Below are 26,437 nucleotides of genomic sequence, written 5' to 3'. Positions count from 1 at the left end.
CATTTTAGGTTTACAAAACACATCTTAGAAAACAAGTGTCTGGCTTTAGTTACTTGCTAGCTAAGTGTCGTCACCTCATGAAACAAAATTTGCCAATGATTTCTGTCATGACACACTATGCATAGGACCAACCAGACAGAAAAAACAGCACCCTGACCATGAAAGGGACACAAAAGAAATGCTGCCATGATATTTATAGCCCACCTACTCAGAAGACCAATTGAGAAACTCCATATGGACTCCAGTTTGCCACTAGCCCACAAAATTGAAATTTCTTGACTGGCTTAAATTAAGAATTTGGGGATAAGTATAAAACTTTGCAGATATTTATTTTCATAATTGTAGGCAGTTTATTCTCATATATTTCTTCTCATCTTACCCAATTCTCCTTTTGTTGACATATTAGGCAAAGGAAATGTGTTCTTGGAAAGCTTATAGAAGAATCGAGGGCCAGGTATAATGGGAAAATAAGAAAAAACACTGCCAAATGGCCCTAAGCTGCATCACTGAGACAAAGGGTGTTCATATCTAGTTCAAGACAAAAAGAAAAGGAAGCCGACTACTCAGAGGTAGACTGGCTGATTTGAATTACAATAGAGGACTGAAACCCCTTCCTCTCACTTCTCAACTTTGGCCAAATGGCAGGTGGTACAAGTCCAGTTCCCCACTAAGTTTCTGTAAACAAAACTACTTATTTATAGACAGCTTCTCAGTACTGTTTTCAGGAGCTCAGTCAGACTGCAACTCAGACCCACCTATCAAAAGCAAAGAAAATAAAGACATAAAATCTTGTCTTCAAAAATCTGCCTTACAACTGCAACCTGGTAATCTGACACTCTATGTATTTAGAAGACCATCAGAATCATGATTGAGAACTGGTGTTTAAAAAACAAACAAACAAAAAAACCCCACAAAAAAAAAAAACACATAAAACAGAAAACTGAAAGAAGCCCATGAACCTCTGTTTTGGAACAAAAAGAAAATTGGGCTGACATCTTGGAACTCTGCCAGCAGAGCTAAGCAAAACTTGGTGTCTCTACTTCTCCTTTCTGTTCTTTTTTCTTTCTGTTGGGCATTCATGGGAATCAGCCTTGCTAGAGGGATCATTGAGCCTCAATGTGTAGATATGTCAGAAAATAGAGAATGGAGATTGCTGAAATATTGACAACTTCCAAGAAATACTTTGCCTTATATATTTATGTCACTCAAATTAAAATAATAATAATAATTCAGATAAGAATGCCTTCTTTTTTACATATATTATTTTTTCAATGTACTTTCATTTCTTATAATTCTCTTTATTATATGTGCAGATATGTACAGATTAACTCAGCATATATTTCAGAAGGTAAATTCTTCAATTATTTTAATCTGTATTTGTGTTACATATAGAAAATAATAGAAAGAAGTTTAGCTGTTTAGGATTAACACTATGGCAGTTTTTAATGTAATGACTAAATGAAATTACACATCCACCAATACTTATTTATCAAGTATCAAATTCAAGGCATTTTGTTTGTTCTAAAGTGGATACAATTGCAAAGGTACATAAATGTAATCTTACTCTTCAGCAACTAAATTTCACCAAAGAAATAAAATGCGAGTGCCATTAAAGCAGATATATATTTGAGATATATTTGCTCATTGCTGCACACACTAGGCACTTATTGCATATTGAATGAGTGTATAAAACACAAAATCAAATAATTCCAGAATAATGCTTGACATGGTTAAATGCTATGGAATTTCAAAGGAAGGAAGAATCACTTGAAGCTGAATAATCAGTGAAGATTTCATGGAGTTACATGGACTGATAAGGATTTAAATTAGGAAATAGTTCAAAATGGGGAATCGCTTGCTAGGAAGAAATGAGAAAGTCTCAGGCAGAGAGGAAAAAGGAAGTAGCTCGTTTGGGAGTGGGATAGAATATAGCCTGGCAGGAAACGATGTCAATCCAGTGTGCATAGGTAGGGAAGCAATAAGGAAAGGATTGGAGACTGATTACTGATTATTATGTTGAGGACTTCAGACCTTTTTCTGGACCAGTGGACTCTAGATCTCCCAGAGAGCTAAATTTTTTGAGCACTCATCACAATATATGTATTAGGATTTTATAAATTAAACACATTAGATTATCTACTTATCTGTAAATCTATATACATATATACATTACAAGTAGGAAAATTTAAGTGTTCTATAACTACTATTCTTCTTTTTTTAAATATATCTTTATTGATTTCAGAGAGAGGAAAGGACAGGGAGAGAGAGACAGAAACACCAATGATGAGAGAGTCATTGATCAAGCCCACAACCCGGGCATGTGCCCTGACCGGGAATCGAACCCCGATCGCCTGGATCCTAGGTCGACGCTCAACCGCTGAGCCAAGCCTGGCCAGGCAATAACCACTATTCTTTTTAAAGAAACATTACAAATGTGATGAAATAATTATTTTTTACATGTTTGTTTAATATAAGTCATCTGTGTCCCTTGCTAAATTGCAATCTCTAGGACAGCAGAAAACTTGTCATTTTTGTTCTCTCTATATTACAAGTGACTAGTGCAGTATTTGTCACAAAGTAGATGCCCATTAATTATTTGTTTGATGAAGGAATAAACTGAGCAGTTTACTCACTTATCAAATTCATTTTGAAGTGTGAATACACTAACCTGGAATCATCAAACACTCTTCATATTTCCCACTAGAGACTGACCATCTATTCATTATTTTCTTATGAACATAAACCTTCAGTCTTGAAATTATCAATGACAGACTCCACATTTAAAGAAAAGATGGAAGAAACAAGACTGTCCCATCTTGAAGTATAACTGAAACTTTCTTAATATAACTCCACACTTCTACAAGCTGTGAATTTCTACAAGGTAGCTGATCTACCTTGGGCAGTTCCCCATCACCACATCCAAAGATGGGTTAACAAAAGAATAAAGAATTTGATTCACAATTTCTTCATTAAAAAAAAATGCTCAAAGTGGGTTCCTTGGAGCCTATGTATTCCCAGTAGGATCTTCAGTGTCTTTTCTAGTATGAGGGCTAGAAAGAGAAGTCACAGTGGGGGGACTCCACACTGCTACTCCAATGAACCACCCCCAATTTCCTCTATTAATATGGGTACTTTTTATGAGATGCTGTTTGAAAAAGGGGATTCAGGAAATTAAAACAATAGTTTAAAAAACACTGACTTAAAGGTGTTTAAATCCTATAGAAATCCAACAGATCCAATTAATAACTGTGTGAAACCCTGCATCTTAACTTTTTTTTCAATATTGGCTTGATTATATTATAGCATAGCCACCCTTTCGTCGATGGTATTGATGCTGAATCCTGAATAAAATATAAATAAAACTAACACTCTAACCGAAGAGTAGTTTTACCCGTATTAGGTCTGGATGTGTGAGTTTTGTTGCCTTCCCAAGTATACTCCTCCCTTCTGTTTTTTACCTGTCACCTGGAATCTCTTATTGTTGACTTCTGGTTGGGGGTCAACCAAAGGAAGGCACTAGAGGGAAATCAGAGTGTGGGAGGAGAAAAGGTCATGGTTTACTTTCAGATCCCTGCCTACTTTAGCACTGCATCTCTGCAAGCAGCGGTATCTCTCCATGGCTCCCATGGGCAGACCCTTCACAGTTCCAGTTCTCACTGAATTCTAGAAACAGTTTCCTTCCCTTCAGCTCCAGAGAGTTACAACTTCCCACTGCTGCTAGTCTCTGGGTCCTGGCCAGCCTTTGTTTGTCCCCCTATCCCTCTTATATCTCTGTAACTAATACTTTGTCTATTTATTTGAGCCATCTGGTGAATTATGTTTACCATCGTGACCTTAACTGACACAAAGCTTAAGCCTATTAAAACAGCAAGATCTAGAATACAGATAAAAAAATCCTGGTTATTAAAATGTTTTAATATTAACTCTTCCTTGTTTATCATGTTTCCAATATATCATACCATATACTTTCTCTTTGCTAAAACAATGACTACCCTATTCTTATAGACTATGAGCAAATAAAACCTACAGAAGAGTGATTTTAATGTTATGTTAACAGATGTCCAGTATAAATTCTTACTTCACTGAAAATGAAGGTTTGGAACTTTCTACTTTCTGCCTTCATGCAAATCAATAGGCGATAAACCATTTTACATTTCACAAATCTAGGAAAGATTCAGGAAATTTCCTGAAAAAGTCCAAAGAGTAAAATGTATGCCTATACACATTTGTATACACTTTCTACACAAAAGCAGACTATGCTATTGTCAGAGTCCTAAGAGATGAGTTAATGACTAGTAGAAAAATATTTTCATCCAGGTGTGTCAGTTACCACTTGAATTTCAATGAAAAGTATAGCTGGTAAACACCTTGATAAACGTAACTAGCATTTAACTGTAAAGAATATTGTCTCTAGAAACCCTGAGGAAACACTGATGACATGAACATGATGAAACTTTAACAAGACTAAATAAATAAAGAACATTACTGTATGTTTTGAATATACTCTTGAAAAGAGATCATAGAGAGAAAGTTTCCATAGAGCTTTTTTGAAAACGTTGACTGGTTATTTTTATATAGCTGTAAAAAAAAAAAAAAAAAATAGCATGCCTCTTTACAAAGGAATAAAGAGAAAATTCTTGCAATGAGTTTTTAAGAAAATCTTGTTTTGAGAGAAATGTTCAACAATTCACTCTATTACTTTAGGCACCTTAAAGGAATATTTACAAAAGAAAATAGAGATTAAAAACAAAGATGATATTTGAATATGTACTGGTAGTTAAATAATTATGGCACAACCATCCCTAATATAAGGAAGCCTTGTCTAGATCTACATTAGTGAATATACAGGACATTGTCTCAGGTCAAAGAATTAAAGAAAACTAGACTAGTGGCTTCTGTCTGCCTTGAGTTTACAAAGTCTACAGCAAAGAGTACAAAACCAAAGGAACCACCCTTGCCCCCTGGACCGTTTAGGGTGATTTTTGTCTCTGTCAAGTAGAATCACGGTACTGAAATAACAGAATGTTCCTGTGGTTTCTTCAGTGATGCACGTGAAAGTTGGCTGTGATTACAAAAAAATTATGAAAAACAGCAGCATCCCTCCCACAGTCTACCCACACCAAAGAGACAGAGCTGGGGCCAGAGGTGAACTTGCCTCCCCTAAGCTTGCATGGCAGAATGGCCAGACTACCATGACTCTATGAGTACATGAGATGGGAAACTTCTTAGCCTATAGATGTCACCAAATTCAGAGAAGCGCAGTGCGTAATCAAATTACACTGTAAGTCAAATTTGTAATTTGAGGCCCTAAGAAGACTGATAAACAAAAGAGAAGAGCTCCTACATGAAAAAGAACATACTTCTTAAAACAGAATTATTTACAGAAATAAATCTCATGAGCTATTCAAACCGTAGTGCTATTTTGCAATTTGATACAGCTATGCTCTTCTAATCCTGCAGTAATATGTTTTTCATATATGATAAATTCATTAAGGTCATCTGTGCTACTTCCTGATTATAACATGATCCTTAGGAACTTTTAATCTGACTTCTGCTATCAGCAGTCAATTGAAAATCCTCAGAAAAGACCGCAATATTCAGCATGATTTACCACCACTTCCATCTTATAATGTTTCCTCCATTGGGATTCATGATACAGAAAGCCTTGGTTTTCCTCCTACCTCCCCAACTATGCTTTCACTGACAACTTTCCTCTGCTCATCTCCCAGATGTCAATACGCCTACAGAACAGACTTTTTAATTGGAATGTCAACTGCACATTTTGGGTGTTGAGACATGAGAGGAAGTGCTTTACGTTACATTATCAGAACTCCATTGTCAAACAATTCTTCAACTTATCATTGAGATGGTTCTCAGGTTTCCTAAGATCAAAGTAAAACATTACTTATAGTGTTCTTACTTAAGATAATTTGCTTGTTTTGTTGCAGTGTGTGTGTGTGTGTGTGTGTGTGTGTGTGTGTGTGTGTGTGCTCCAGTATGGCTCAGCTGGTTGGAATATCATCCTGTACACTGAAAGGTTGAAAGGTCGTGGGTTCAACTCCTGGTCAGGGAACATACCCAGGTTGCAAGTTCGATCCCTGGTTGGAGTTTGTGCTGGAGGCAACCAACTGATGTTTCACTCTCACAGTGATGTTTCTCTCTCTCTCTCCTTTTCTCTCTCTCTCTCATCAGTAAAAGTATGTCCTTGGGTGAAAATTAAAAATAATAATAAAATAAAATAATAAAATAAAATAAATAAAATAAGTCATGAGCAGACTCAGGTATGCCAATCAGAGCCTTTTAATTCAGAATATGTCTGTGAAGCATAAATTCATTGTAAAATTACATATTAAATAATAACATGGGATTTGTTGAATATGATAGGAATAATACTTACTCTACAAGAGTTTTTCATTTCTTACCTAAGAAATAGTTAAGCAACAGTACAAATAGTTAAGTAACAGCACACAGGCTCGTCTTGCAAGATTAGGTGGCATAGGTTTTATGGGTGACTTTGATATTGGTTCATGTAGCTTTCTTTTTCCATACTTAGAGGAAACACAAAATACTGTCCTAAATTACTTTAGTAGCCAGTTATAGCTGTCATCAACTAGAAACTTGTTTATATGCTTTGAAGTTTACTATGGTCCTGCTTCTCCTGCTCTTCACCTGTAGCTTCCTTGGGGGCTCTCTATTTATTTGGCTTTCTGAGTCCTGGTTCCTGGGGGAACCCATTGAGAGTGTGCTATTATATGAAAGGCTATGTTATTATTAAAAGGAACTAATGATCATGAAGACATAAGTCCCTAAGAGGTTCAGAAATATGTCAGCTCAGACAGGAAGTGAGAAAGTCAACTGAAGCAGCCTCTTGATAGACAACAGGTGTAGCTCACCTTTAGCCATCAGGAACTATTAAGCTAAAAGTATCCAGAACTAAAGCTTTATGCTAAATCAGATAATAGCTGCACTTTTATTCTTATATAGATAAGTAGTAGCAGCAACCAATATTTTAAGAAATTGTCAAAGAAAACATTGAATTGGAAAAAAATAATATCTCTTTTCCCAATGGATTGGGAAAATAACAATTTTAACAATAAAACATATTAATATAGCTAAACGAAAACTTTCTGGAAAGAAGCTTGCAAACTTCTATGTTGGATCACAGAGTAATAAAGCCATAGACTATAAAATATGGCACATGGCTAATGCATTATTTATTCTAACCATTTAATTTTTCAAATGTGATAAAAAGGCTCAGATAATTTGGGTGAATTTCCAGATAATTTATCTAGATTTAACAACCAGGACTCAAGAACATGGGTATTCTGATTCCTCATTCAGCACAATTTTCTTTACTCAGCAGTCTTTACTGCCTTCTACATACATGGAATTTCTTTTTTCTGAAAACACCCAAAAAGTATGAAAGGAATTTCAAGTTTCATGGTAAAAAGTTGAGGTTCTGAATTTTCTCTAATAGATACTCAATTTACCATCTTTTTTAGCTAGCTGTCCCAATATATTTTATTGAAAGAAAATAAAAAGTGTTGCTCAGTAATGATCTTTAAAATTCAGTGGCTTGAAATACTTTAGGATTTCACTAAAAACTACTTAAATAAAACTCTTTTAATAGCTTTCAAAAACACCATTTGAACAAATAATTCATTGAGCTATTATATGACTTGCATGCTTACAGTAAATATTTGGTATTCAAGAGGCAATAATTTAAATTGAAATTATAAATGTATTTTAGAAAATCTTATTTCTTGTGATTTGGTATCCATTAATTTCACCATTTTTGTGTTTCAAATACCCTAGAGTTAATGGTAGTATTCACAAACTTATTTACTTGCAGTTTTGCCTTTCCTTGAGGCATTTCTAAGTGCCCGAAACTATTAATAAAGATGAATAAATAGACACAAATGAGCTTCTTTTCAGTCATTTACAATTTAGTCCACTATGTGCTAATCCTGTGTCCTCCGTTAATCAACCCCCAAACACAAGTCTTCCATTGTGCTCAGTAGAGATGAGGCATATGTGGTGGAATTCAGTCAAAATATTAATTTAGACATTTGAGAACCATCACCTCCTTGAGAAAAATATCAGGTAAAATACAGTGATTTTCAGCCAAGCTAAATTCCTGTGTTCGTGAATTGCACAACCCTGTTAAAGTCAGTAAGTGTCAAAGTCTTGAGCTATGGACTAGCCAACATTGCCCAATAACCACAATTAGGGTTTCCAGCATCTGCTGTTCCTCTTTTACAAATCTGAATTCTTCTTCTTATGCTATCTCTAATATACATTATTCATGCTGATGTTGAAATACTGACAATTTATGGGGAGAGTTCAGGAGTTCTGTGTAGCACTGGAAAATCACTGCCCAAATAACAGAAGAAAAGCATTCCCCAGGAAATTATCTCATAAACATTCTTAAAACCCCATTTTATTATGATGTGCTTTTAAAAATTATATACAATAGTATTTTGTTAAATCTTTGGCTTGTTCTAAATTCTAATAAAACTAGATTGTAACCCTCAGCGTTGTGTTCTTTCAGTTGCTTGCCTTGATTTTATTTGTCTTTTTCTTCCACTCCTTATGTGTCCTTTAATCAGTTAAGTCTAACTACATTGCAATCACGTCTCTTACTCTTGGCGTTCATTCCCACTTACACTTGAAATAGTTTACCAATATTCATAACCATCTTTTCCCTCTAATTCACAGAACTCTCAAGATACAAATTTTAATAGAATTGATATTTAAATGCAATGATTATTTCCACAAATCCACTCTGTATTCTTCAGGATAATCAATTCATTTTCCCCTTTGCTCTTTATAAGAGAGAGAGAGAGATGAAAGCTCACACAACATGTAAATCATCCATAAAAATAGGTAACAGCCCTCAGGTCCTTAGCCTGAAAAAATAAAAGAAAACTTAGTGAGAATTAAAAAGTGGAGCTGAAACAAAAATTTTAATATATTTCTCTTTATTAAAAACATTTGTTTGGTTTTTATGGAAATCTGAGTTTAATGAAACTGTAAATATTATGGTTTTGTGAAAAACGATGTCTTCTCTGATTGAGGAATCAGTCAAGTTTTTGGGTCACCAAGGAGAAAATCAGATGTGGAGAGGACCAATTTTGTAGGGCAAATTGAAGTTTGGAGCAAAACACATTTTTGAAAATTAAGGAAACATGATATAATTATTTGTTAATATTATGCATTCAATTAATATTTGCAAATATGCAAAATTCTTTTTAGAAGAGATACGAAGTCCAGGTACAGACGATGAGTTTTTGGTTAAGTACTGCCATGTACATCTTTCATCACTCTTAATAAATGACAAATTGTCCTATACGTAACCCAACATCTATGGCTGAACCAAAGGAATCTCCATAATGCATTTTCCTGTGGCTTGTAGGACATGAACGTTTGGCTTGAGGGAAAAGTTGACTTGTTGACTCACTAATTTACTACTAAATCTAACTCCCAGGGAATCTCTAAAAATATTTTTAACATAAAGTTAGAAAAGTTTAGAAGGCATTCTAACGTTTTCATCCACTCCTTCTATGCAGACCACATTTGTCTTATGCATAATCCTTTCCCCTCTTAACAACAGCTGCAGCACTGTTTAGCGCCCATTAGTCTAATGCTATTCTTAACTAAAACTACTAAATTGCCTCTAAGGGAAGCACTGGAGGGGGCCAGAGAGTACATCAATGTAGGGTCTTCCATTGGCCTGCCCAACCATCATCTTATCCATTCAGTATTTACCAAAATACACATACTTAGAGTAATCAGTCAGATAATCAAACAACCTAAAAGCACATTGGTAACCTACTGCCTATGAGGCATTGTAGTAGGCAATATTTTGGGAATACAAAGTAATATGCTACTGACAGTATTTAACATTACTATTTTACTACCCTCAAGCGATAATCAAGGGTTCATGACATGTAGCAATTTGTAATTTTGCTGAGGCATGAAATTGAATTACATGTGGCAAGAGGCGGATCTCTAGTACGAATCCCTTAACAAGAGTGAGCTTGGATGACTGGCCCGCATATCTCCTCACAGTGGTTTAGATATTCTCTACTTGTGGTCAAGTTACTAAGTAGTAATTCTCATTACATAATAAAAACCTATTTTCTTTGTGAATACTTTTCCTGAAAATAAAGTCAGCTGCTAGTTTTGGTGATGAAAGTAAAGTGGAAGCAAAACTATCCAAGAAAGTGATGGTTCTAATCCAGAATGTAGAAGTTTTATGGAGACAATTACATGCTAAACTGATATTCATGAATTTGGGACTGCGGTATCCCTCATGAATATTGAGGGCTTGCCATATAAAATAAAGTCCTTATCGTCAAGGAACATTTAGAAAAACATAAAATTCATTGTCATAGTTATCTTCTTACAAGCCACATTGTCTTTAGATCATTGCAGATACCAATGCCATTTTAATGATATTTTAGATCAGGACATCATTGTTATTTATAGCTTCCTAATATTGTGCACAAGATCAGCACAGTGTCTTCTGTTCCACTACACAAGATTCGAAGTATGACCGAAACTACAGTTGTTACTTTTTGAGGAGTTTTGTGGGTGGTTTTTTGTTTTGTGTTTATCCTTTTTTTTTTTTTTTTAGTATTAGGTACTAGCTAATATAGCTTAGCTTAAAATAAAGCTAAGAATCAGAGATACCTATTCCAATTCATTGTAGCGACATGCAGTATAGATCTGGACTAAAACAATTCCATAGGGAAGTGGGATTTGATATATTTTCTCAAATTGGGTTAAACATTTTTCTAGAAGAATAAGCCTGGAAACACGGCGATAGCAACATACTGCATAATGGAAGTATATGGCATACCTTGGCCACCTGTCCCTCATGAAGACCAAGCCCATCATTTCAGCTTATGGCAGCTGTTGTTTTATATCTTCTTTTCTTCCTGCTGCTGATTGTATATCCAGCCTTCCAGGGTCTCCTAACCTTAGGCTGTGACTGTTTGTGGTTCTTGCCCTTGCTATTTTCACTTTATGTAGACTGTTTCTGTCCTTTCTCTAACTTGTAAAAATAGTGCTCCTAATAAGGATTGAACACCCAATGACTACTTGGACGTAAAGCTTCTTGTTTCCCTGGACAAGCACACAACAGAATGGGGAGAAACGGGGAGAAAGGAAATGGGAAAGGAACAAATCACTTATCTCTTAAAGTTTGCAAAGCACTTTTTGAGAATTCTTTGTATTTTTAAATTTTTCTCCACCCATTAGCCTCAACACTACATTGCTGCTATACTTACACCTCACTCGTTATGTATTTACTTTTTATATAACTAAGCAGCACCCTGTCATAAATGAAATATTCATGCAAAAAAACCCTGCTCAAATGCATTTATAAAAAGAACATATAAAAACTACCATCTGCTCCCACTCCTCGCAAACCCTTAGATACCCAGTGGAAGCCCTCTGATTCCACAGAGAGCTAAGGCAACATGTCCATGATGTATTCCTGAAAGCCAAACCTTCATACTTTGTATTAAGATGGATCTATGAACTCTGGCCATCAAAATACTTAGATCAACATTGATGGGCTTAGATATTGCACATAATGAATTCACGTGCTAGCATATTGTAATGGGTAGTCATACCCAGTCAGGTTGTGCTGATATGAGCTGAAATTCTTCTGGGAAGTTGTGAAAGCATTTTGTAGTCAATTGATACCATAGTACTTTGTGATATGCCTACCTTTAAAGAGAGTTGCCCAGACATTTTTGGACTCCAAGAAGAAGTATAGGCACTTGGATACTTTATTGTTTTTAATTCAGCTAAGAAAGCTAGGGATACTTCTGATATACTCAGGACATTTTACTGCTTACCCTTGGAGCATCACCATGGCTACACATATTAAGATACATGATTTTCTCAGTAGTTTAATTTGTTGCAAATGGTAAATTGCACCTTTGTAAATTCTATGAACACTTAAGAAATTTTCCCTTTCTGTACCCTTCCCTTCCCGTCCAACACATTCTACTTTCCTCAATGGTCAGTGTGTTAACCTACGTTCAATACCAAAAGTAATTCCCAACTTGGAGCGTGGTGAGAAAGGAAACTTTACTCAATTCAAAAGAGTTCAATTGTGATATAGCAGGGCTGTGAAAACAGCATGGTTGTAAGGCAGCCCTGGGGCCAAGTGGCCCCGGGACCATACCCTTCTCTGGCTAGACAGCCAGCTCTGCTCTGCTCCCTGTGGGTCTGTTTTGCACTGTGCTGGTCTGCTTAGCTCTGCGCCAGTCTACTCTGGTCTGTGCTGATCTGCCCTGCTCTGCTCCAGTGAGACACCTTGGCTGATTCAGCTCAGCCAGGGAAACACAGTCTTCAGTCATTGGTAGAAAGAGAACGTGTGCTCTCAAAACCAGAGGGGAGCTGACTTATAAAGACAGCAGTTCCAGTTCTGATTGGTCTGTCCTCGTGCAAATGAGGACTCCAAGTCTTCCAGTTTGATTGGTCCAAAAGGCACTCTCTTGATTGGCCTTAATAGAGCTGCTCTGATTGGTTGGAGCTGCGCAGCTCCAATTAGATGGGGAAAGCCTCAGTCCTATTGACTGAAATAGGGTTCCAGGAACTCCTTTATAAGGGCTGGCTCAGATGGCAGAAATGCAGCATGGGTAAGCAGTTCAGTGCAGAGGCAGGTAGTTCATTGCAGGCTTCTCCATGAAGTGTAGTTTGTATAAGAGGCCCCTGTGTAGAAATGGCTGCTAAGCTCTGGTATTTTTTTGTATATATAATTTGAACCCAATTAGCCACCAGGAACCCTTCTATCTCAGGGTCCACAAGTGCTATCCACCATTAACTCTGTATATGAAACTTTCATGTTTTTTCCTGAGTCAATTAGAATTATTTGCCTGCAAGTGACCATAAAGCAAAATAACAATGGATTAATAAGAAAAAAAATATTTTTCTCTTATAGGGAAGACATCCAGAAGCAGGCAGTCTGGAACTAACATAATTATCAGGAAACAAGGCTCCTTTTCGTTGCTGCTTCACCACCCTTAGTGCATTAACTTATGATTAAAGATGACTTCAGTTCCAGTCATTTCATTCGTTCCACACAGCAAGAGAAAGTTCTGCTCTCTCTTTTCTTAATAAGACTTCTGGGAAGTACTACACACGTTAAATATACATTTTTTACCATAACTTAGCCACATTGACAAATCTTGCTGCAAATTATGCTGGGAAACATAGTCTCTTAGTTTGACACATTGCCACCTGAACTAGATTCAGAATTCTTGCACAGAGGAAGGTGGGGAGAACCGATGTTGGGATAGACAACCACAGCCTCTGCTTTACTTCACTTCTTTTATCCTTTGGCACAGCATGAGGGGAACTAGAAAGTATTATACTGAGTGAAGTGAGCCAGAGAAAGACATGATCTCACTTATATGTGGAATATAATAAACAAAATAAACGGATGATCAAAATGGACCCAGAGACATAGAAGCATGGTACAGGCTGAGGGACCTCAGAGGGAAGGTGGGGAGGGGGGAGTGGGTGGGGAGAAATTAATCAAAGAACTTATATGTTCATAAGCATAACCCATGGACACAGACATTGGTATAGGGAACGCCTAGGGGTGGTGGGATGGATGCAGGACAGAGGGGATCAATTCAATGGGAATAAAAAGGGGACATCTGTAATATTTTCAACAATAAAGATAAAGAAAAAAAATAGATCAATCATAATTTGCTGTTACACATCATTTGTTCATGTTTAAATTTCTAATTGTCTCAATTGGTTAACTAATTCAAGTGTTCATTATTCAATAATCAAATTATAGATAAAACAAAAATTAAAATAGAGAAAATTCTGGGTACTTCAGTAAGGCAATTGGCTCATTGTTACACTTTATTTTTGTATAAGGAAGTTCTAAGACTGTCTTGAAATAAATGACATACTTAATTACCTAAATGAATATAGATTCAGGCCTATAAACCATGGTAAAGACTCTTGATGCTTTCCTCATCAGTAGAATGACCATATATTTTATGAACCAAACCAGAACACTTTTGAGAATGTGAAAGGGGAGGTTATTAATAATTATACTGGAATATCAGGGACCAATCAGAATTGTCCAAAGCAAATTGAGGTGTATAGTCAGACACCCAACTCATCTTCCATCTGGGATCCCTTCACAGACCTTGAATAAATGTCAATTTACTACTATTAATTTACCAGCCATTTCTCACTAGAAATATATTAGAATATGAAGAAAACATGGCATAATTGGATTATTAGCATACAGATCATATCTCTGAATTGATATAGAGGGGAAGAAACCCTAGCTAACAGATCCAGATTAACTGAGCAGCGCTGTTAAAGAATTATGTCCAGGTGTTCATGCTACTGTAAAGCAAAATGATTCCAGGAAATTGGTGTGAGAGATGGACATTTACTCCCAGTGCTAAGAATCTGGTTCTAAAGTACTCTTCTTAGACTCTCTGAGTTTGTAGGAATTTTATCCATCATTCTGAATAGTTTGTCACTTTAATCTGTAACCTGTGACAGTTGACAGCTGTCTGTTGGGAGGATTAGTTCTGGCTAAAATCTAACCATAAAGAGCAAGACTGACCGTGAGAGCCCAGGCCGACAAACTACTGCAGCTTTCTTTGTGGGGCAATAACATGTTATTATTTTTGAAAATTGCCTCTGTCTTTCTCAAAAACCTGACACCAGATCCTACCTTTTATCTCATTCCCATGTATTTCTGTATAATTTTCCTGAAGCATATTCCTATTAAACTGCACCTTACTGTTCTGGAAGCTTCCAAAGGTGCTTAATGCTTAAGGAGAAACAAAGGCACTTGATAAATTTGGATTAGTAATAATTATTAGAAATATTTCTAAATTTCCACAATATACATTTTACTTTCTTTGTTGGTTTCTGGAGTTTCCCTGACTGAGCGTATAAGAAACAGTGTATAACACTAGTTCAAAACAGGACATTTGAGTGAGACTTCTGAAGTTAAAATCTCTGCTCTCCTACTTCCTAACTGTGTATCTCTGAGTATATCAACTATCTGTAAAATGAGGACAATAATAGTAATTACATCATGGTTGCTGGAATATTTATTGCATTAATAACATGTTAAAAGTGCTTAGAGCAGTGCCTGGCATACAGTAAGAGCTTTTTAAGTGTTTGCTATTTGCAACCTAAAGATGGATACAAGATATGAAACTTGTCCCTGTATATAGATGCAATCAAACTCAAGGAGTTCAAAACTGAACTCATCTTCCACAAAGATATGTGCCTTTTCCTTATATCTCAATCTTTGTTAAGTGTATCACTTTCTTCCATGCACCTGCTTCTAAACAGTCTTCAAGCTTCCTTCCCTTTCTGTTCTCCCATACACCTGAAAGTATTCAATTCTCCTTTCAAAATCCATTCTTTTTTTCTCTTCCCACTGCTATTGGCCTAACTCAAGCTCTCTTTGCTCTTTGCCCAAATAATTCCTAACTTATCTTTGTGCCTCCAGGCTACTTTCTCCAAAACCATTTTCATACAGTGTATAGAATATCTATGCTAAAATCCTACTGTGGACCCTCTTGCCCAAAATAATCTCTGACCTACCCATTACAACATTTACCAATTTCACGACGAAGTTCCTACCTAGCTTCCCATTCTCATCTTCCCGCACCCCCATGTCCCAGAAAAACCAGAGAATTAACTGTGCATTTTGGCACCTTAATAACTCCTCCCCCCACACTCTTCCAACTAAATGGAATTTTCTTGTGCTCTCCATTTTCTGAATATCAAAGCCTTACTTATTTTAAAGGTCCAGAAAAAAATGCAAATTTCTACATAAAACTTTTTCTGAGTTATAAGTACTCTTTCCTTCCTTGGAGGTTTTGTGACTTGTACATTTGTGATAGTTCATTGCATTGCCCTCTAGGTTATGGTTTCTTATTAATACCTCCTCGAAGTCTTAATCCATGTGTCTTTCATCTTTGCACTTCTTAGTCGAGTCCTTCCCCTTACACACTGAGCACTCCTAGGGCATTGAATATTACTGTGAAAGTTTTACACTATTTTAAAGAGTGGGCCTATGAAAGCTAAAATCTAGCCCATGCCCATTCTCTGCCTGTCAAGCCATGTGACATTGTCTTTGTCACCATAGAGGGGAGCCTTTTTCCAATCAATCAACTCAGAACTGGCCAAAAGAGCTGCCTCTTTCTTTTACTCCCTCCAGTAGGCAAGCTATGCACCCTCTAGGAGGGGCACCATTTTCTCACTTATAAGTAGAAGCAATTTCAACTACCAGCTTTCCTGGACACTCATAATAAGTTCTTTAAAAAAAAAAATCAAGGTTGTCACAGACTTGTGACCGAAGATGTTAATGAAGCTATAGCAGGGAACTTAAACCTCACAAACTCTAGCTGCTCTACTACAGACTCCTTCCTTCACCAAGTAGCCCACCTGGGATAGTGATGATCGATAAGAGGGGACATGATCATGCAAGTGACTGCATCTCGTGGTTATAAAGCGCCTGAGTTAGTTAGGACAGGACTGACTAGAATAGTAAAAAGATTCAAGACCATGTAATGACTCAAATATGATTGAAGTTTCTCGCTAGCTCACATAATATCCCAAAGAGGGTGTTCTTGGTTGGCAGGCAGCTCTCCTCCACATGGTGATTCTGAGATAAATTTGCAAGGTAGATAAGGGAGGGCATTTTGTATAACAGCATAACGCGTGAGAAACCATAGCAGGTTTAGAGAATTGCAAATACTTTCGTCTGGCTAGTGCGCTAGAATCATGAGGGAGTGTGGCAGAAGATGAAGCTAGCAAGATAGGCAGGGCCCAGAATGTGAATCCATTTGGAAGCCCTGGAAAAAAATTGGACTTTGTCTTTCAAGTGATAAGAAGCCACTGGAGTTTGTTTCTTGCTTTGTTGCTATTGTCGTTTTTTTCTTCTCAGGGTGGTTAATGTACTTTAACAGGAACGTTAGGAAATTAGAACTGTCCTTAGTATGCGAGCTGATTTGGATGGCTGTGAACAGAAAGGCAGACTCACCACGGCCAAAACCATATCCCAGAAAAGATGAAAGCTCACAGTAAGGCAATGGCAGTGGCGATGGAGGGGAAGGGAGCAGCAAAAGAGCAATTTAGGAAGCAGGTCAGAGCAGGCTTGGTGGTTATTGAAAACTCAAGGGATTAGAAAGAAAAAGTTGAATATGCCCCAGCTTTCTGGCTGAATTGAAGTCTGTGTCTGTGCCTACAAAAATCAAAAGTTGTTCATTTCTATTTTAACACTGAATTTAGTTGTGCTATCTAATTTTTTATTTTGGTCACTAGTGAACAAATTGAATGAAAATAAATACCTTTTCTACTACTAATCCCTATGTGGATAAGACCCTTCAAAATGGAATGTAAGAATCCATCACATTGTCATAATAAAGTGTCCAGGATTCCAGTTGGTTAAGTAGGAAAATAATTGGCAAGAACTGACTGTAACCTTTCAACAATGGTTGCCTGACTTAAACATCGCCGAAAGTATACATACACTGGAACTTCAAAAAGAGTTAACTTGGCTTATTCTGAACTTGCTAATCATTATTCATTGCCTTCCTTTGTTTTTAAAAGATTTGGAATCTGAAAATTTGCAGCCCTTAATAAAAATCAGTACATATTAAATTACTTGCCCATACGACTGCTGAGCATCATAAAGTGTAGAGGCAACCCTGGGGGCCCGCGCTTGCTGCTTTGTTCCCCAGCAATGTGGAAAAGCAGACTGGCCTCTCGAATCCATCTCCCAGGAATTAAAGGAAATTGGAAGTGGTCTGATCCTTCACTGAATCTTCACAGCCACACGAGGCCGGCTGGAGGTGGCACTCTGAGTTGAATTGGCACAGCTCTGCAGCACTGGAATGGTATTTTTTGACAGGGTTGGATGGCATATGTAGTTTTGTGTATTGTTCTGGTGCTTCTTAAATCAAGTTGCCCAATTTAAGTCAAACAAATGTTCTCTATTCTCCACTGTCCTTTCAGATCACACCAGTTTTTTGCTTGGTCAAATTGTATTTCCCTGATCCTGATCTGCAAATTTCCCATGGTGTTAAAAAAAGGCTTTCATTATAATAAACATGGGTAAAATAATACACTCAAGTATAGTTTCATTGATTCAATATTTTTAATTTATTTTAATTTTATTATTCCTATTGTATATATTCCTATTGTTTATATTTTTAGTGAGTAAATGAGTAAAAGTTTATAAACCTATATAAAATAAGTGACTATGATTGAAAACAAAAATGGTTCTCAGATCTTAAACAAGTTTCTAGGCTGCTTTAATTCCTTGAAGATAATTTACCTTCATTAACTTATATCAAACATTAAATCAAAGAATGTCTAAGTTACCACTGTGACTTTTGTGCAAGAGAAGAGGCAAACTTGAAAAGAACACTGAGTGTCGGGCATTTCCTGCAACATGACAGAGGCCGGACCTTAACCTACTTCTGGGTTGTTCTTTATTGGAGTCAGATTTATAAATTTGAGGATGATATGGATACATTTGTCTTATAATTTTAATCTTCTGTCTCATAAAGATACCCAACTATTATCACTCCTGATCCAGATTATTTCTAAGATTTTCCCCCAATCACTCAAATCCAAGTCCATGGTCATGTCTGGCTTCTCCTGTGTTCCTGGGTCTCAGGCCACAAGGCCTACCAGGAAAATTTTTGGAAAAATTGGGCTCATGCTTGATAATTCCCAGTGTGGCACAACAAGGGTGATGGCTGCACTTAGATGGTGACATGGAGTGACTTAGGTTACTCCACAATCATACCAGCTGCATGGCAACTAAGGGAGCCTGAAGTCATGCAGGAAGGTAAGACATGTGACATAAAGAATACCTGGGCATATAACAAATTCTAACTGATAATCTAGATGTCTGTAGAGTTTCAAAATGGGGAAGGGTAAAGCTCTGATCAAGGAATTAAAACAATGAAATGAGTCAAGTCAGTGTATGTAGTGAATGTTTGTGCCCTTATCTTAAATTCCTAACCCTTAATGCAACGGTATTAGAAGGTAAAGCCTTTGGGAGGTGATTAGATCACAGGGTGAAGCCCCCCAAAATGGGATTAGTGCCCTTACAAAAGACACCCCAGAGAGCTCTCTCACTTCTCCTGCCAGTTGAGGACACAGTGAGAAAACAGCCATCTATGAAGCTGGAAAAAGGTCTTCATCAAACATGGAATCTGCTAGAGCTGTCATTTTGGACTTCTCAGCCTCCAGAACTGTGAGAAGTAAATGTTTGTTGTTTATGCCACCCAGCCTGTGGTATTGTTATTAGAGCAGCCTGAATGGACTAAGACAGTTGGTGTTAACTTCTCTGAGCAGCCCTGGCTGGGGGGCTCAGTTGGTTAGAGCGTCATTGTCCCAGTACACCATGGTTGTGGGTTCAATCCCTGGTCAGGGAACATACAAGAATCAACCAATGAATGCATAAATCAGGGAACAACAAATCAGCCTGTCTCACTCCTTGTCTCTCTCCTCTCTCTAAAATTAATAAATAAACATTAAAACACAAATTTTTTTAAAAACCTGGGGAACACCCTAGTTGGAGTCTCTTCCCTGGGAGTCCCATAGCCTGTGGCCCTCACCTGGACATTTCTATTATAAAGCCCAAACCTCAGACTTTAAGGTCTTCAACTACTTTATATTTCCTGGCAGGGCCCAGCCCAGCTGTACCATCACACCACTGCACATTCAGAATCTCTAGCACTTGCTTAGCAGCTCTTTACCATGTTTGAGGATGAGCTGTGCTTGTGGGCTAGTTATTTACACAGACAAAGCCCTGTCTTCTCCTATCCTAAAGCTTGCTGCTGCTTTCTGGCCCCCAGCAGTTTGCTTCAGGTGACCTTGGAAGCCACCTTCCTCATGCAGGTTTCTCTCTGAGCGCTGAGCCTTGGACAGTTTGGAGAACATTAGCCTCCCTCCATCCTGTTTTAATATGTGTACACTTTTCCAGCTTCTTAGGTCACCAGGAGAAGCCGGGGGGAGGAGAAGGAAGCAGCTTGTTTGTTTTTCATTGCAGGCCCCAGGTCTGGTCCCTTTGGCAACAGATGAAAATTCTTCACAGTCACTGGATCAGCCTGGTTGGCCTCAGATAAACCTCCTTGGATCTGAGAAATAAGCCTTTTTTTTAGTTTTTAAAGTTCAGTTTTCTTTCCTGTGGCCGGTGTTGTTCAGCTTCATTTTCTTCCCTTTATTCCCTTCTTTGCTTTTATTTTCTCTGTAGCTCTGCTGCCAGCCCCTGCCAAGCTGCTTTGTCATCCGTCTCCACAGCCGGCTTAACTTTCTGAGCCAATGGTGTCAAAGCAGACCGAGTACGGGTGCTGTCAATCTTACCCAGTGTGGCTTAGAGTTAATTTCTGATGCCCAGCAGATATTTAACCCATGAGCAGAGTAAAGTTTGGGTGGCCCTACAGTCTCTAAATTAAAGTGCTCTCTCCTTAACTCTAGTTCCTCTCCTGCTATTTTAGCTCATGGTGACCTCGGGCCTGCCCGGAGGCCCTGTTCCCAGCTTGTTACCTAGCTTTCTTCGTGGTCGGTCGTGGGCCCACCTCTGCATCCCAGCCGCACTTTTTGTCAGGTCTTGTTGATCTCCTGCTTCCCATTCCCTCCATCACTATTTGCTCTGGTCCTGCTCTAAATCAGAGGCTGTTTTCAAACCCCAAAGTAGCAGTCATGTCAGAAACCCCTCTAGCATTCTCTGTGCACACCACGACTGGCGCTCGTACCTTCTGGAACCCAGCATGAGCTTGGACAGTATTCTCTGGACACCTTGCCTCCCACCCGAGCTGGATGCTCCAGCCAACCGGGCCAGTGCCCTCTGCCCTCGTGAATGGGACTGTGCGGTCCATGCTCACTCTCCCCACAGATGGCCTCGGATTAATGCTTAAACCGAAGCCCCCACGTCATATCCTTGCATCCTATCTAGATACTGTGTATTCTCTCTGCTGAATTAACTTTCCCTAGGTACTAGCTGGCAACTTTTTATTTCTCCTTTACTCTTAACCTCTCTTTGAAATGCACCTCCCAGCTCCCCTTACCACACAACACAATGCAGCTCAGTAGAGAACATATTAAAGAAACCTCTATTTCATTGTTGTTGAATAACTAACTAGTTAGTTAGCTCTTTAATAGAATATACTTGCATCACTATGACTTTGGAAGATGTATTGTCTCCTCAGAGCTCAAACTGGACTTAAATGCAGCTAATATTTATTGACTACTCACTATTTGCTAGTCACTGGCCTCATAACTCAATACGTTTAACCTTCGCAAGGTCCATATGAGGGAGATAACATTTTAACCCCGCATTCTCTGGAAGAGCATTAAACTTGGACAGGTTAGGTAATTTTCCTCAGGTCAGCCAGATAATAAGCGATAGAGTTGAGATTTGGACATGGAGTTCTTGCTTTTATCCAAGGTTACACTCAGTACTATCTGCCCCGAAATGCCAGGTCCTTATCCTTTACAGCCTTTTAAGTCCATTTAGGTATCAGCTTCCCAGGAGATAATTATTTTACGCATTCACCAAAGATTTTCTGAGCACTTGGTAAGTGACAATGACTATACTAAGCCCTGGGGACATATGAAATAACTAAAGAGGAGGAGCCACTCAGAAACAGCTTCGCTCAGGCATAGATGTGGCTGTCCTAGTTTAAGAACCATCTAATCCCAAAGGAGCTGTTCAGTGCCTGGAGAAAGGTCAGGCTCCTCCAAGGCAGGCTCCACACACAGGTGGCTCTATTGCTGTCCTCTGTGCTAAGGCATTCAACACAATTTCTACATTTGGTCACAAATGGGACATTTTAAGTTAATCCATTGAGAATATGGAATGTCAGATCCAAAGAACAGTTGGGGTCATCTGGTTTAATGGTCTTGGTTTAGAAGCAAACAAAAAAAAATAAGTAAATAACATGCTGAGAAATTAACTTTTTCAATATGACATGGATGCGTACTGAAAGAATCATTTCCTAAATACAGTTGTCCCAATTCCCCATCCAGTGCACTCAGATATCACATAGTCTCCTGGGGAAAGGGTGGGGTACTTGTTGAAACCAAAACTTACCATGGCTACAGGTAAAAATCCCAGGACTGCAAATCAATTTCTCAGAATAAAGCTCCTTCATTTAAGCCATTGCCCATGAAACAGTTTTTTTGCCTTGTTTTGTTTTGTTTTTGAAGTGGTATCCAACAACTGGGTAATGGTAACTACGTGGATTTGTAGGACTAGCATATACTACTATAGGTTGTATGTAATGGTGTGGGGTCTTAGTATTGTCTCCAGTTAGACGTGGGGAAAAACAGAAAACTTAGAGAGCTCCATCTTTCCTATGGAGCCTGCTTATTAATTAGCATCACCACTGGTTTCTGTTTCTTTTCAAGTTCAGTTCATTCATCCATATCCGTCTAGGACACATTCTTGGTTTTCTTTGCCACTAAGGATATTAGGTGCCTCAGTTTCATATACTCGCCACACCCTCCTCTTATCAGTTTACCACTTTTGTAGTTCATCCTGACGTTTAAAGGGTATAATCATCTCCTCGCCTCCGCCACCCCACCCCTTGCAGTGTGAAGTTAGTTGCTTTGTTTTTTTCCCTCTGACACTTGCTTTGTGCTATATTTAATTCCAGAACATTAGCATTAATATCCAGCCGCACAAGTGAAGTTGCCGCTGTGCATTACTTCCACCAGGTACAGTAGGGGTTGATTCTGCTAATTTCTTTTGGGCATAAGGAAGCAGATGCAAACACAATAAGAAAAGGACTGAAGCTTCTCTCCACAGTATATTGAGTACAAATCTTTATAAGGAGTTTATGTGCATGATTTTATTCTTTTGCTTTTTACCTACTTTTTGCCTTTGCTTTTGGCTGGCACACAAAGCAACTTACAAAGAGAGAGGCTGACAAAATAAAAGAATATTCCCTTGAAAAGAATTTGCTCTTAACATAAAAAGAAACATAGAAGATCAGCAACATAAAGTATTTTTATAAGAATCCCAACTGCCTAGAACAATACCTAGTACATACTGGATACTCAGAAAAAGGTTTAGTAATTAACCAGATGTGATTTCTTCCCTTCTGGCTAGTCTCCCTGTGGCTGGATAGGAATTTAACCTATTCTGAGAAAGAAAAGAGTGTGAGCCAGAAAAGGAGGATAGCCCGGCGGGCGTGGCTCAGCGGTTCAGCACTGACTCACACGATCCAGGAGGTGCGGTTCGATCCCCGGCAGGGGCATGCAGGCAGAGGATCAATGGCTCTCATCATTGATGTTTCTGTCTCTCTCTCCCTCTCCCTCCCTCTCTCTGAAATCAATAAAGACTTTTTTTTTTTTTTTTTAAAGAGAGTATAGTCATCACAGGCTACTTAATTATTTGTCTTATTTTTTCTTTTCTTTTCTTCCTTTTTAACTTTTCATCTATGAAATCTTCTTTTCCTCCTGCTCCTTTTGTTCCTCTCTCTTAATATCAGTCTCTCCTTTGAGTCGCCTTTTTTATTTGTTCAAGCACTTAGACCACAGTAGGGTTTTCTCTCTCTTTTTTTTTATCATTCAATAAATCACTGCCCCATTAGAACAACAACAAAGATGTATTGAAGGTTTATTATACAAATAAAAAAGCAACTTTTTGTCATGGTTTAGCTGTTTTTGTGAGAAAGGGGCTATAAAAAGCAATATTTTGTTGCTTCTTAGGCTAAGATCAAGTGGAAACACATTATTTGATTCTTGGGTGGTAAAAATTTATTTAGTGAATATGTTAAATATGTAAGACAGATTACAATTTTATTCAATTAACAAAATGGGGACCATTTGTGAGAGAGGCAGAAACACTCAAAAGTAATAGAAAAATGTGAGAAAAAGAGACAAGTAGCATGGAAGGAAGGTGGGCCTGACACTGAAAAATTCATGGAAAACTAATGGCTCAAAAAGAGAAGATCTCTACTTGTATCCTCAAAGGTTTTTCTACAGAAGTTTTGTGGGGAGAGCAGGACAAATGTGGAGAGTGATGTTCCTCGCTGAGTCCCATCCACTGGGAACCCAGGGGCAATTCTCTTCCTCATGCCCCAGATCCCATGTATGAATCTTACTTCATCTTCTTGATCCTTCAGCTGCTTCAGACAAGAAGCCACCTGGAGCTAGATCTAGCAGGTTTCTAGGATATGACGTCAAAAGTCAGAGAGTTCTTGTAGAAGCACTTCTGCCTGATGTAGTTGAAAGGTCACTCAACTTAGGGGGCTTTAGGCTAATAAAAACCTATCCCCTAAAGAAAAGCCCAGCTGGGGTCAATAGTGTTCATGTCCCATGACACACAGCCCATGGCCATTCTAACTGGTCGATGCTGATGTGTTGTTTATAAATATTTGAGTATAACTCGCTACCTTGGGATAGCAACTGGAAAAAAATGAAGATATTATTTCAGATTACATGTACCTCTAATTCTTTTAAATATGTCAGTGTAAGCAAGTTAGTTTCATTCATTCATTTATTCATTCAATAGATCTTTAGTGAGTGCTTACTATTGTCAGGCAATGTGCTAAGGAATGGGAAATGAGTTTTGAGGGGGGAAAACTAGTAGGCTGATCTTGGTGTACTTATAGACCATTTTTAGAAGATTATATTTGTTCTGTTTTTAATCGGGAGCCAATGAAGAGTTTTAGTCAGATTTCTTCTCAGAAATATCACGCTGATACCCAGATGTAGTTAAAGACTAGTCAAAATGCTGTGCAATAGTATAGATTCGATTGACAATCACCAACCAAACCTGCAGCAAAGGCAGATACTGAAAACACAAACCACAGGACATGGGGACACTTTCAGCGTTGAGAGTTAGATGAGAAGGGGGCACAGGATGATTTCTAAGGTTCCCCAGGGGGCTGCTTGGAATACCTGGGCTTGCTTTAGAAGCAGTGATCTTGGCCAGGAGGACAGATGGCCATGGGAGGAAGGGAAGGAGGAGAGTAGACTGCCCAAGGGAGAACGGCGAGGAACAGAGCGAGCAGAAGGGCCGGCTGAGAGGGCTAGGGAGAGAGTCTGCGCAGGACACTGACGTTTTCAGCGGTTCAAAGTGGAGGCTGAAGAAAAAAGGGGAGACTGAAAGCAGAGACTTTATTTTTAAGACACTGAAATGGGAGACAGCGTGATACGGTGGGAGGTGGGAAGGGTTTGGAGTCCAACTGATAGGAAATTGAAACAACTGTCAGTCACTTAATTGCTCAAAGATCTTGGGCAAGTTACTCAATAATTCCAGATTTCTTTTTAAATCTATAAAGTCAAGATGATGTCTTGTACACGTATTTACAAGATTGCTCTGAGTATTAAAGGTTATATATTTAGTGTCTAGCACGCTGCCAGAAGATTCCTTCACTGACTCTTTTCCCTTTAGCTTTACCCTTCTCCAGGCCATCAACTTCTGGGCTCTTTTTCAAAAGAGAGGTTAGATTAGAGCAGCGCCCCGCTTACCATCCCTCACGGTCTGCAGCATAGCGGACACAGGTGGCCTGACCCCTGCCAGCTATCTAGCCCATCTCTCGTGGCTTTGGCACATCACCCTAGCTATACCATATTGAATGCTCTTCCATACCTCAAGTCTTTCAACAATCAGCTTCCCTTTCTTAAACTGTCCTCACCTAGTTCTCTGACTGCATAACTTTTTATCAGTTTTTCAAGACTTTAGTTCAAGAACCTAGTTCTTCATGTAGATGTCTCTACTCTGCATTAATCCCCAGCATCAATCACACCAAAATCCTTTCTCCTTGCTGCCATAATTTTTGTAGGTCTTCCAATCATACTTTTTGTTTGATTTTTAAGCAACATTTTAATGATTTATTTATATGTTTATGTTTCCCCCACCCAATGGACAGATATATTCATAAAAGCAAAATTATTTCTCATTGTATCCTCAGTAATTTTGCATAGTAGATGCCCAATAAATGTCTATTTAATGAATACATGGGTTTAGTGTAAGGTCATGGTTTCCACTGGTTAAGTATGCACTGCATTAAACACTTTAAAGTTACATAAACAAAGGATAATTTTAGGACAGTACCTTCTTGGGAGTCTTTTAGTCAATTGCCTACTCTGAGGCTAGATTTAGATTTGAGGTTCAGTGGATCATTACAGTACTGGCAATGTCCAGGCCCTAAAATCACATTACCCTAAAAGTTTGTTCTCAGCCCTAAGTTCTAATCCAGTTTGAAAGTGATAAGTAGTTGGAGGGAGAGAAGTCATAGCGTGGTGATTATGAACATGGATGCTGGACCAGGACAACCCAGGTTCAAACCCCTTTCACTGGCCATTACTAACTGAATCATCTGAGCTACTTACTTAACCTCTCCATTACTCAGCTTCTTAATTTATAAAGCAGTGTCAATAAAAATGG

The sequence above is a fragment of the Miniopterus natalensis genome, chromosome 3 (genome assembly GCF_054644295.1).
Source record: "Miniopterus natalensis isolate mMinNat1 chromosome 3, mMinNat1.hap1, whole genome shotgun sequence".
NCBI classification, from domain to species: Eukaryota; Metazoa; Chordata; class Mammalia; order Chiroptera; family Miniopteridae; genus Miniopterus; species Miniopterus natalensis.
This window is presented reverse-complemented; position numbering follows the sequence as displayed.